Source organism: Acanthopagrus latus, chromosome 1 (assembly GCF_904848185.1).
Source record: "Acanthopagrus latus isolate v.2019 chromosome 1, fAcaLat1.1, whole genome shotgun sequence".
In the NCBI taxonomy this organism is placed as follows: Eukaryota; Metazoa; Chordata; class Actinopteri; order Spariformes; family Sparidae; genus Acanthopagrus; species Acanthopagrus latus.
In genome coordinates this window covers 5,990,563-6,003,807 of record NC_051039.1, presented here as the reverse complement: position 1 = coordinate 6,003,807, position 13,245 = coordinate 5,990,563, and the positions used below count along the sequence as shown (strand labels likewise).

General features: G+C 43.3%; 1 protein-coding gene across 4 annotated transcripts in view; it reads right to left on the bottom strand.

Annotated features, from left to right (window-relative positions):
• The window catches only part of LOC119017038 (protein ELFN1-like), a 128,764-nt gene that overhangs the window by 40,672 nt on the left and 74,847 nt on the right, over positions 1–13,245 (bottom strand). For 2 of the 4 annotated variants that reach the window (XM_037093432.1, XM_037093456.1), the window contains exon 3: positions 4,570–4,628. The exons of the other annotated variants lie outside the window; for them this stretch is intronic. The gene's annotated coding sequence lies outside the window, so the exon portion shown is untranslated. The remainder of the gene's footprint in view (positions 1–4,569; positions 4,629–13,245) is intronic. 4 annotated transcript variants of the gene reach the window in all.

Here is a 13,245-nt window from a genome sequence, read left to right as displayed (position 1 = left end):
TTCACATTAGTATCAAGTCCTCATATTTGTGACTTCCTCTGCAAAGCAAACATTTCTGCAGGGTTAGAATTTAAAAAAGGATTATTTTTAAATAAAGCTCAATACTTTTAGTTCAAGTCTGAACCTTAACCTGTCCTCTGCTCCACTCCGTCTTTTAGAAATTACTTTTATGTATTATACATTTGTGTTTCCTGTTATTATATTACACTCATAAAGTATTTCTAGAGTGGCCTTGAGAATCAATACACAACAACATTTCAGACAACGCTGTGAAATGCTGCCGCGTTCTATCAAACGTCCTGTTTTGTGAAATGTCATCTTTTGGGAAATGTTCTGTTTTGTTGTACGTTGAGTTTCCTGAAATGTTGTTTTCTGAACCATCCTTGTTTTGTGGGAATTAAAACATCTTTTTAAGATTCAGGGATCGACGTGTGGATTAGAGCACAACAGGATTTTAGATGAGGGGATACTCTCTTCGCCTGCGGCGTGTGGGGAGTTGTCAGGATTAAAGCGTGTCAGGATTTCGCACGAGGAGCAGTTCTCTTTGCCTCAGGTGTGAACAGGAAGTCAGATCAACTGACAGTTATTGTCCTACAAAACATCAAAGGGTCACCGCCCCCCCGTGGAGAGGCATGATTAACACCTGTCAGAAGGTCCACTCAGGAAGTCTGAGGTCTGCATGCTGCATGTATTAATGAGATTGGATTCAGTGCAACGCTCAAACTTCAGCGAGGAGTTTTGACCCTCTGGGCCACCATATGTGTCCCCGGACACAAGTTTTTCATTCAATAAAGTACGACATTTATGGACCACAAATCGATCATGCACAGGTTCTTAAACACAAGATACGGTGTCTGGAGTTCATGTCCTGAGTCCCACCTGATGTTTTGTTCAGGTGATGAAAGGAACGTGGGGACGGGAAGAAAAGACTGAGGTTCTGGTTCAAGTCCCAGCTAAATGTGTCTGTATTAAACCAAGACAGATTGCCTCGGTCGCCAAATGCTTCTATAGCCTCAAGGTCGCTGGCTGGACTCCAGGAGGGGAACCTTGGCTGTCAAACTGACCAATACGGACTAATAAAGTGGCTACTTAGCGTACAGTATGCTACCTCAAATTGTTAAACAGGAGGGTTACAGTCAAGTGTTATTGATGTGTTCGGTCATTTAAGTCTGTATGAATAAAACAGTGATGACTCGAGGTTCACCCATACAACACCACGGTGCCCAAACTCCATATCACATAGAAGTCTGTGCACATGGATAAAAAAACAAAAACCAAGTGTGTCTATTGTGAGTTTTTAAAGACAGTTTCCAATTTCTGAGCCAAAAAACTGCCGTATGTGTTGTTTTTTGTGCGTATGTGTAATTTATTCAACCACCCACCGGGCTCCACAGGGCCACACCTGTCTCTCCTGTCGGATATATCTGCTCTGCTGTAATGTGAAACTCCACTTTTCCCCCCCAAAAAATCACTTGTCTCTCCAAACACTCACTCTGTTCACACCCAGCCACCTCCTCTTCCTCTCTCCTGCACCCGTTTCCTCCCTCCATCTCTTTCTTTCTCTTCCTCACACACACACACACACACACACACACACACACACGAGCTTCTGCCAAGCTGTTAAATTTGAGCACTCTATCTCCCCCCCCCCCAACACACACACACACACACACACACACACACACACACACACACACACAGAGGTAAACACAGCCTGGCAAAAATAGCATTCATCTCTACATCCATCTCCGATTCTGGGCTCAAAGATGAGAATCCTTTGGCAGGAATTTCTTTTTCTCTCTCTCTCTCTTTGACTCTCTCTCTCTCTCACACACACACATACACACATGCACACACATGCACACACACACAAACACACACTATCTCTCTGTCTCTATCTCGACACACAAATTGAATCTGTGGTCTTGACAGGACAGGAGGACAGGGAGGACGAATAAAAATCACCTCATTACGTACAGCTTTACACTTACACATCCACTCAAACAACCTCACACACACACACACACACACACTGGCACACAAACAAACACACACACACGCAGGTCATTCACATGCATTAGGGATGGAAATAGAAAAGCCTTGAATCCTGGTCAAACATCGTTTGGTGTGTAAATGCTAACAGACGAGGGCAGGAGGCCACATGTGACTCCGTTTGTCAGAGAGACGACGGGAACAACAGAGCAACAACAGTGTGCACAGTGGTGGAGGTTGGAATAATGATGATTATCATTAAACTGATGAATAATGAAGGTCACAGTGACAACATAAGCGATGAAACTGATGATAATGATGATGTTCTCTCGATCTTTATCTCGTCCCTCCCCTCGGTGGTGAGGACTGTGATTTTCCGGCTGCATGTGAATGCGATCTGTTGATGACTTCTGCGATAACCACAGGTCTGACTGACGACTTCCCGCCGCGGAGCCGTGACTGCAATTCAGAGTCCAAGGTGCAGCTGAGGAGGTTATTGATCACGGCAGGCTGGAAAGATATCCAGATCGGCAACATCTCCTGCTGTTAATTCTGTTGTCAGAATCTTTCTGCGTGCACGGCTCCGACAGATTTCCGGCAGGTGTCGGAGGTGAAGTCTTGATAGTTTAAATAACTTGTATTCGCCTATTGATTTATTTCCCTGGATGAAACTCTCAACTCTTGCCAAAAAATGCCTGCGTGAAGATTAAAAAAACTGAACAAACATCTGCTGCACCACCAGCTCAATCCCTGCTGAGGGCTACATGCAGAATTTTACAAAAAAGAAAAAAAAACTGGGCTGATGAGTCCAAGACCTTCAATATCATTGTTATTAAATTAACAAATCAATTCCTTTTAAACCTTTAACGACTCTGACACATGAATTATCTTTCAAAGCTTTATCAACACTGCTCAGATTAACATTTGGGTGGATACGCCCTCGAGTGAGACTCTATCAAATGTCAAACCATCTTATAGACCCACCAGTTCACTCTGCCTCCAGAACCAAAGTTATTTTGAAACTGTACACTTCTACATTTAGGCACAAAATCCACTTGGTAAAAGTTAGGAGAGCATCATGTTTTGGCTAAAAAAACCTTTTTTGGCTGCCACAAACACACCCTAACCCTGAGGTCTCCTCAAAAAACACCTAGTTTTTGGACGTGCGATCCCTGGCGTGGCAGCCTCCTCACCTCAAACTCAGTCCTGTCCACCTTCAGATATAAAACTCAGATTATAAACATGATTTGTCTTAAAACACCTGTTTCTGTCGCCACTAACACTTTCTGGAAATGTCCTGACTTCTTGTCAGAAAATATCAGCTCTTTTGTGACCACAAGCTCGGCGCCACGCTAACAGATGTTGAAACGCAGTCTCACACGGTGATCACTCCTCACCTGTTACTACACCACCACCCCCTCCACCTGTAATGTGTTTGCCATATGGTTTGCAGAAACTTAAGCTACCAACATTTTATCCGTGGCGACTGGACACCAACAGTCTCATTCAGCCAGAAATCCTGTGAACATCATTAATCTCCACCTGAAGCTCCTCCATAAAAATGTTGCTCTCTCAGTGCTGCATTTTATCTCCTGCTCCCCTCATTTTCCCTCTTAACAGACGAAGCAACAGGTACTGGCTGGTCTATTAGACGCTTTCTTGTGTGACTGGCCTGTCCAGGTGTTTATGTGTGAAACTGGCAGCTTCACAATACAAACTGGAGACTGAACTCTGTAATTTGAGGGAAGTTCAACACTGAAAACAGATGCTAACCATCTCCCCATCCCTACTGACGTGCTCTCCTTGCGGTCCTGTGTTTTCACGCGGGTTAGGGCTCTGACCTGAAACCAATTGGATGGTTAATATGTGTTAATGGGATATTGAACTGGGGAATAAAGGACTCTGGGAACAAAGACACACTCCTCTGTGAATACTCTGGGTGCCGAGTAAAGAAACAACATCATGCGATGGCCTGCGTTTTCGTCCTGCTGCACCGGCTTGATGTTTATTTCAGACCAGATTGGATAAAAAACCGCGACATGCTCCAAAATAAACACTGCGCTGTGGTGCACGACGAGGTAAACGCGATGCGCGAAGCTTTAAGCTGCGTGGACGTCGAGCGCCTTTGTTTCTCTGTTACAAATCCTGTCGTCCTTGTGTGGCTGCAGCCTTTAAACCTTTGACAGCCCACAATTTCTCATGAAAAGGGAAACAAAATAGGTTTTTGAGTCCCTCTCTCACACACACACACACTCGATATACACTTGTGCTTGTGTCATGAACGTTTTCCCAAAGGAAATAAAGCGTAAATCACATGATGAATATCCTGCTCACTCTGGTGCCGGCACGCGTGTGTGCACCTGCATTTATAACGACTCCTGCACATACTGTAGGTGTGATGTTTATTGCTCATATTTGCCGCATGTGATTTTCCGTCTGGGCGGTTAAAGCGGCGTTTGGTATTCCGCTGATGTCTTCTCATCCAGCAGCGGAGGCTGGCGTGCAGGAGCAAGAGACGGAGAGCAGAATGGAAAACAGACTGGGGGAAAGAGGAAGGAGGGGAAAACTTTACTTTACCTTCTGCAGATGGAGGACTTCTCCGAAACCGGCAGAGTCTCGGCGTGCCTCTCACATCACTATCAAAAAGAGAGACAGAGAGGGAGAGAAAGGTGGGGGGAGGAGAAAGGGGAAGACAGACGGTGGTTAGAATGACAAAGGTGAGACATTTCTGAAAATGGTTTGGCGGCAGCGCAGACTGACAGCCTGCCACATTCAAAAAGCTCAAACAGGGACAGCTAGCAGCACAGTTACAGACCAACCCAAGGTTTCTGGACTCAGCTCATTTCCCCTGGTTACTGTGGTAAAGTGAAACTCGTTAAATAATAATGAAAAAAATTGGATTTATATAACACAATTAATGGGACACCTCAAAGTGTGTCAGAGGAGGGGGGGGTAGGAAGGATAGACAGAGAAATGGGACGCAGAGGAAGGAGAGAAAAGCAAGGGATTGTGGAAATAAGGGCCGTGTGAAGAGAAAACAGAGGGGGATTCCCATTAGAGAGACAGATGAAGGGACGGCGGAGGATGACAGCAACATCTGACAGTTGGCAAGTCAGTGATGGACAGAGAGAGAGAGGGAGGGAGGGAGGGAGGCGGAGAGAAAGAGCTCCTACTTTCCAAGGCTAATCCGTGGCTCTGCCTCACAGGGAAAACACAATCTCACACGGAGAGAGTTTACAACCTTCGCTGTCCTCTCCGTCACATGACTGTTCATCCTCGAGTGTCGGGCAGACCTCTGCGTGTGTGTTTAGACTATATAAGGATACGAAAAAAGAAAAAAAAAGACTACTATTATTCAGACTGTGGACAAAAACAAGGGTGAGCTGAGCAAAGAAAACTACCTGTTGCTGCAGGGAGTTCCCGTTTTTTTTTTTTTTTTTTTTTTTTTTTTTATCTTAGCTCAGGCTCCCCTGAAATATAATAAGCTCCTCTAAATTCTGTCAGACATCAGCACAAACTACAAGCTCAACAAAATGATCACAAATGTGATTTCACACCTTGAACACAACTCCATCACAAAGCCTCACAGAGGGCCGTTTTCTAAAGCCCTGCTGTCAGTCACTGCCTCTGCTTCTGTCCAGCTCTCTGTTCCACTGCAAGTAATTCTTCAAACAATCGTTCTTCCATTTCAGAAAACAAAAACCATTCAGTCTTATTTTAGAGAGGGCGACTGTGTGTGAGTGTGTCAGCTGTAGAGACACCTGTCACCAGCTGTTAACATTAGCTTTGTCTAGCTAGTATAACATCATGCTTTTTTGTCTGTCAAATGGTGTTAAATATCTATAATATGATGGATTAGTTAATGATCCATGTGAAAGACATGGTGAGCAGCACTGTTTGTGTATTGGCAGGGTAGAGCTAGTTAGCCCCGGTGTCACAGGAATAAAAGTGATTTGAGGATGAATAATCAAAGAGTTTTGGAAATGAAACGCTACCCGATGAAACTCTAGCTGGGAATGCTGAGAGTAAACTTCCCCACGCCGACATCATCACATCATCACGTCTCATCAGACCTACCTTCCCGTCCTGATCAGGTGTTTTTCTAACTTAAGCTGTTATCACTCTAAATAATTCATCTAGCTAACAGTGGTCAATGTAATATAGTTATCAAATCAATAGAAATATTTGTTTTACTCGAGGGAAGAATCTTTTTTTTTTTTTTTTTACATATACTGACTGTATATTTTCCTAAGAAGGATTATTAAAATTTCTTGCAAACATTTTTATGTGAAAGTATTCATATACATGCAAATAAAATGAAAGTTGTTATATTACACCATCATTTATAATATTCATATTTTTGTGGAATAGCATATTTTTTCATGTTATTAACAGATTGTGACATCAAATTAAGTGGTTTTGTTTCATAGGTGAACATTTGTACTGTGTTGGCTTTGATTGTAAAGACTCGGTCAGCTGTTTGGTCGATGATGTCATCCCGTTCCTTGTGTCTGGACGTTATTTCACAATTTCAAACTCTTCCGAACTAATTTCTGGCATCATCATCAATTTTTGATCCATTCCTGACATTTTCGCGCTTGTGTTTTTGATTTTAGGACCACCCTCCAGACTCAGAACACTCTTACTTGCTGCTTCAACATGTTGAGAAATTGAAAATCCTGACTTGTCTGCTCTTATCTACATTTTCCAGGCTATGATCTGACCATTTCTGTTCAGGAAGTGGTTAAGCAAACAATTCATCTGTTGCGAGTCTGTTCAGTGTAATTACTGCATGCTTGTATTATCAGGTGTTCTCGATGTCTTATACACCTCTGAGACTCTACGCAGCGTTATTTGATTCCTTTGCAGCACATTTCTACGTTCCGAGTGTCTTTGCAGAATTACATATTAGATTCAAAAATCGTGGAATAACAATGCGAGTTGAATAATCTCATTATCTACATTTTGCAGGATAATTTAATGCAAATTGACTGAATGTTTATATTATGCATGCACTATTCTGACGAGTCTAGTCTTCTGTCAAGGTGCTTTTCTGCATCGTAACCCATTTACGCTGTAATTTGGCAAGCGACTGTTGTCATCTGAGCAGCCCTGTGATTCCAAAAATCAGTCTTTGATTCAAAAATATCTCTTTTAAGTGCCAAAAAAAAGAGGACATTTTGGCTCACGTAAATTACACATGATTTTTCCTCACATTAGCTTTTGTCAGTGTAGGACAGACGTGTTAAAGTCAGACAGTAATTTCAGGCGAAGGATGTTCTGGATACCTCTGGGGAGACTGTATGTGAACATCCCTCATCTTTTTACTTATTGCATTAATCACCAAATGTTTATCTTCTGCTTCTCTCTTATTTCCCCAGAGACACATACAAACACGTGTTGCAATTGATTTTTAAGTCTTTTGGGTGTAAATCCAGGTCATAGTCCGAGTCATTTCAGGACGGATCTAAATCAAGTCTCTCATTCTTGAGCTTTGAGTGCAAAAAAAAAAAAAAAAACTACAGCTGGCTGAAAGTAAGACAGAAATATGTACACACATTCTTTGAATCAGATCTATAAAGCCGTCTGCCCCTGATTCTGTTCTATAAATCTCAATTATTGAGGAATTTGGCGCACACACAAGAGCCTCATTACCACTCCAACGGTTCGCCATGAATGGATGTAGAAACATTCACTTGTTTGTGTATAAATATTTTTGCTCATACTCGTACTCATTAGGCCGTAATGTGATGAACGGCACAGAAATAAGAAGTGCACTAATTGTATCAAATCAACACGGTTCTCCGACAGCACCAGTCATTACAACCACCCAGTGCGCGTGGCTGCGGCTATTTAAAGTGCCCTTGTTCTGTGTCTGTAAACAATCATCACTGGGACATCTTAATCATCATTATTACATTTCAGAGGGATATATTAAAGTTACAGCACTTGGATTGAAACAGGGAAACTTCATCACTCATACATCATTCAAAATTAAGTGTATAAATGCACCTTTAATTGACATTTTACGGTTGTTTTTGGTCGTGCTAGGTCAGGCATGTGTCAGCTGACCAATCAGAGGAGACTGGGACACAGAGAGCTTCAGACGGAGGGAGAAGAGAAGACAACGTGGTGCACACCTGGTCTGAAGTACGTGTTAGATCTACTCACGTGTTGGAGATGGCGCATGCGTGTTTTTTGATCTTCAAATCGTTTATATTGCAGCACCCTGACGCTGAATAGTTGAAAGGTTTTCCATTGTGCCATTTCCCCCGACCTTACGCTCTCCTTTTACTGAGTACTCTGTCGATCTCACGCTGAAGAAGGTTTCGCTCTTGTTCGCGTTCATTCACGTTTTTTCTTTTGGATCTCAAGTCTGTGACATGAGGGTCAAGTCGGAGGTCTTTGTGACCAAAGTGTTAGTCAAGATGCAACATGCTCAAAGTGTCAGTATTCAGAGCCGTGATACAGCAACATGTTTTCACTTGGCTGAAATTCTGTCCTTTCATAATGCACAGATCTTAAACATGAACATTCGCTTTGTGTCTGTTGCAGGATTTCAAAACATACACTCTTTACGGAGCCATGTCCAAAGTAAAACATCTACAAACACTAAGACCTTTGTTATATGTTTGTTAAAATTGGAGTTGAAGTTTGCTGTTGCATACGTTATTATGCAACAGATTAACAACAGATTATTTCCTCAACAGAAATACTAATTTCAGTCAAGGTGATGATGCATTTTGTTTGGCTTCCTGTTGCTTTAACCTCCGGGGAAAACATCAGATAATACGTGAGGGAGGAAAGTCGCCATTTAAAACATCACCGCGACTATGAACATCTTCTGAATGAGTCACGTCAGATAGATTTCCATCGGCAGTGGCGGTTGTTCAACAATGAAGGCAACAACTCCCATGATCCCACACTTGCTTCAAAATGTCAAACTACGCCTTTTGTTCTCATTGTTTTGAGTGAATGACACCTATGGGCAGCCATTACATACTGTGTCTTTTGAGTCCAGCCTACAGATGCAGTCTGTAATATGAGCTACGTGTATCATTTTCCTGCACAATCAAGCGAGAAGAAAAGACGGGAAAATTATGGAAATGAACTGAACACACAACAACACACACTGCAGCTCTGCATTTCTTTTTGTCTGAGCCTGAGGATGTGGAGATGGACAGAACCAACAAGGAGACAGAGAGAGAGGCTGAATGAGGAAGAGAGGGATGCTGGGAACAAGAGGAGGCCTGAGTGAAAAGGCAAAACAGCACACTGTTACAAATGAATAGCCGGTGAGTGTTACTGTCAGCTGAATTGCCAACACATGTAGCGATATTGACGCATGTGTGTCTGTGTGTGTGTCTCCGCGCAGTCCTGTGAGCCCGTTGGACAAAATAAACAGTCCGACGTTCGGTCAACATCCCCGAGCTCCCGTGCTCCGAGCGCTGCCGCAGAGCTCAGCTTTTCATCACAGACGTTCTTTAATCACTGCAGGCAGCGAGACTCCACACACAGAATTTTGTCTCTCGAAGGTCGTTTTTTGGCCCGAGTCCACCTGGCCATTATCTAACTCATTTGACATTAAAAAAGCCGGGGAAAACAACACAAATGGAAATCATTCGGGTGAAGCATCATGAAGTGGAAGAGGAAACAGAGGGAGAAAAAAAAAACAGAGGGGGGAAAACACGAGGGGGAGAGATGGATGTGGAGCCTGCAGAAAAACAAAGAATAACTAAAAACAGAGGCTCTGATGCATTACTGCTGGCAAATTAACTAAACATAGAAACTACTACTGAACCATCTCGCACACACACACACACTCACACACACACACACACACATGCAGGGCACTCTTTAGCTATTCCTTGTGCATCGGCAGTGCGTTTGCTCCTCTGTAGTCCCCTTGACTGCGACTGGAGAGGACAGCAGAGAGAGGAGCTGGGTGTTTATTGTGATCCTCACAGACTTGAGTCTGTAAAGGCTAAAAACACAGTGACCAACGAGCCCAGGAGCAGTGTGAGTGAGTCAGACTCAGCTGGTCTCCATCAGTGGGAGGTCTGCAGTGTGGGATATCTGATTTGTTGTGAGAAAAAAAGAGAAAAAATCAGGTTGGCCGCAGGCGAGCTCAGGGCACAGCGAGCCGGTCATGGCAGCCTCGGCTTGACTCCTCTGAATGTCATTTCCCTCTTCTGCTGCGCAACACACGCATGTGTCTCATGTGTAATTAACCATGTGATACATGTTTCATGTATGTGTGGTTCTGATGTGTGACGATCAGGGAAAATCAAAGCTGTTTTCAGTGATGACAAGACAAGACAAAAAAAAAAAACGATTTGTGGATTTTCAGACGAATGGTGGTGTAAATTAAACTGGATTAACCCTTCGCCCCCTCAGCATTCCTCAAACCATATGCTGGCTTGGACCAAACAAAAGTTTCTTTTTCTGTATTTTATTTTTTATTTTTTCACATTTAATCACAGCTTCCTTGACGTCCTTTTCTTTATTTCACACTTCACTCAACGCGACATGATCAGCTCCACTGCTCCATTCCTAAAACTGGCAATAGTCAACTTTCACGTATAATTCTGAAGGGGATACTGATTGTTCAGTGCCACCGTCCGTGTATAGATTGGTTCCCGATAAACCTGACCTCCACTGTGCTGTTCAGTCTGCCAGTGGGCTCAGTTTAATCCTGGGAAAACGAAGGATGAAGTGTGTGTCTGCGATACGCAACCGAGACAGGAAGAGGCTTTCGCTCTCCCTGGCTGCTATCCCCAGGTAAGACTGGAACAACTGTAGTAACTCAACACTGCAAAAGAAAAAGAGCCCTGCTGATGGAGGAGGCAAAGAAGGTGAGGATAGAAACCGAGGTAAAAGCAGAGTGAACAGACGGGCGTTCGCTCAGTGGAGAGCACCGTCGTCGTGTCAAAGTCTGCTCCCCGTGTTTCCTCGTACCACTGGGACTCGAGGCATTCTTTCTACCAGATCAGTGCGTAACAAAACCTGCCTACCTAATACAACTGGGTGTTTGACGCCTTTTCAAAGTACAGAGATCAGCGTTTTTTTCCAGGTCAAATTGCGATTCTTACGGTTGTTTTATGCTTTTTGAACATTAGCGGTAGCCGTGTTGCTTACGCTGACGGCACTGCCAACAGCCCAGCACAAGGTGAGGACGGGGGAGGGGGGCGGGGAGTTGAAAGTTGTCTATTTCCACTTCAATATAATGCTTCATGCTCAGAATGGGGCATTACATAGCAAGAGTTTTGGCTGCGCTTCATTCCGCTGTGTTGGTGTGAAAGGGCGGGGAAACCCATTTAAATGGTGTAAAAGTGGCTGTCAGAGGCAGGTAGTAGATATGCTGTAGGAAACTTTAATCTTTTCTCAGCTTTTAAATGTTGGCAGAGACACAACAGCACCTTTTAGCATGTGGACTGTGCCAAGACGAGCCTTGTGAAATATGTGTTTATTAGAGATGCTGTTCAACACATGGTTATTTGTTTACTTGCCGCACAGTTGATCCAATATGTTCTCCCAAAAATATGCAAAATGAAAATGCCGTGCACTTAAACTAAACTGGCGCAGGCTTTTGAGCACCCTTGTTGAAAAGTGCATAACAATCAGCAGATTTGTGTTTAAATTTTAAAATAATGGTAATCTTTTGCAGGTTGATGTTATGTTCATGCATATTAGTGCAGGGTGATGTCACCAGCTATCCAGGAAGCCGATCCTGGTCCAATATTCAGCAAACACATGAGGAAACAGAGGCTGAGAATGGACTTTACATCAGATACTCCTTTTTTTTTTTTTTTTTTAACATATTTTTCATGAGGCAGAAGGAGCAGGTGCGATTTTAAGGATTCTTTTGTAATAACTATCTCCGGCAAGAAGGTTGTGTTTTCACCCCGTCAGATGTATTTAGTCGGCTGGTTTACGTTTGAGAATTTAATCCAAGTAATAATCCGGACCTAACAGATATAAACACGATTTATTTGATAACGGATCAGACTGAAATTAACTCAAGGGGACTTTTGGACCTTGGCGGAGTTATGCACTTTACTGAGTGCCATTCTAGCTTTACTTTTTTTTTTCTGCAAAAAACAGTCAGTCACATATGAGCCTACGTTTAGACTTCCAGCCCAAAACCAGATTGTATTCTTAAATCCAGGAAGTCCGGACAGCAGATTTGGTCGCTCTGGCCGCTCATATCAGGATTTCAAGGTGTCTTTTGTCACGCAACGCTACACACAACGTCCAGAGTCAAGGTATCAGAGCGGCTGAGCAGAATCCAACTACTACAGCAACCCATGCAGATATAGCTTTATGTTGTCTCCAGGTGGATACTTGAGAAACAAATCTTATCTGCTTGCACTCTGAACGTAATCATAAAGAGTTTCTATGAATGCCTCAACACAAGTGTGGTGGTGGGGTCATTAAAGCTGCATGAATTTAGATTTTTATACTAGAAACAGATGAAATGACTATGTTTATGTGAAGAGGGTAACTCAGAGTTATAGATGACTTTGCACTTCCATCAGTACTGCAACGCTCTATAACGTCTTCCAGTTCAGCGGTTTGATTTTACAGCCCTCAACTTTGTTGTTGTGTTTGGCTCAGTGGTTTAGTTCACACTTAAAGATCTCATCTACTTTGCCGAGCTGCAGAAGAAAATGTTTTCTTTTTATTTTGTTTTGCATGCTACCTGCCGAGCACCAAACAGCAGTCAGACGAAGTTAGTGACCAGCCGGTGAACATAATGGAGCGTTTAGCTGCTGAAGAGGCAGCTACGTCCCAGAGGAGTTGGTGGAGACTGAACCAGAGCTACAAGCGGAGTGAATATTAGACTTGGAGATTCGCAAGAAGCACAACTCCAAATAAATGCTAATGCTACTCATTGTCTGTTGGATGTGTAATTAAACAGCCACTTTACACAACATTACGAGGTGATAACATGTCAGTGGTGTGTTTACAGCTTGTTTTCCCCGAGTGGCCGCTCATTCGCGCGATCGCCCACCAACAAGCACGCTAATTCATGCAAATGCAGAAGCAGGACTTGTTTGTTCGCGTGTTATCACCTTTTCATCCACTGACTATACAGACCGTGACTTGATCCAGCTTTGCTGGAAGCCCACCGCTGTCAGGACGGTGAGCGCTTTGGTCTCCGGAGTGTGTGACGGTCGGCAGGATCGTTAATGAATGCACAGACTCCAACCTGCTCTGTGGGACATCAAAGGACTCTCCCACAGCATTTCG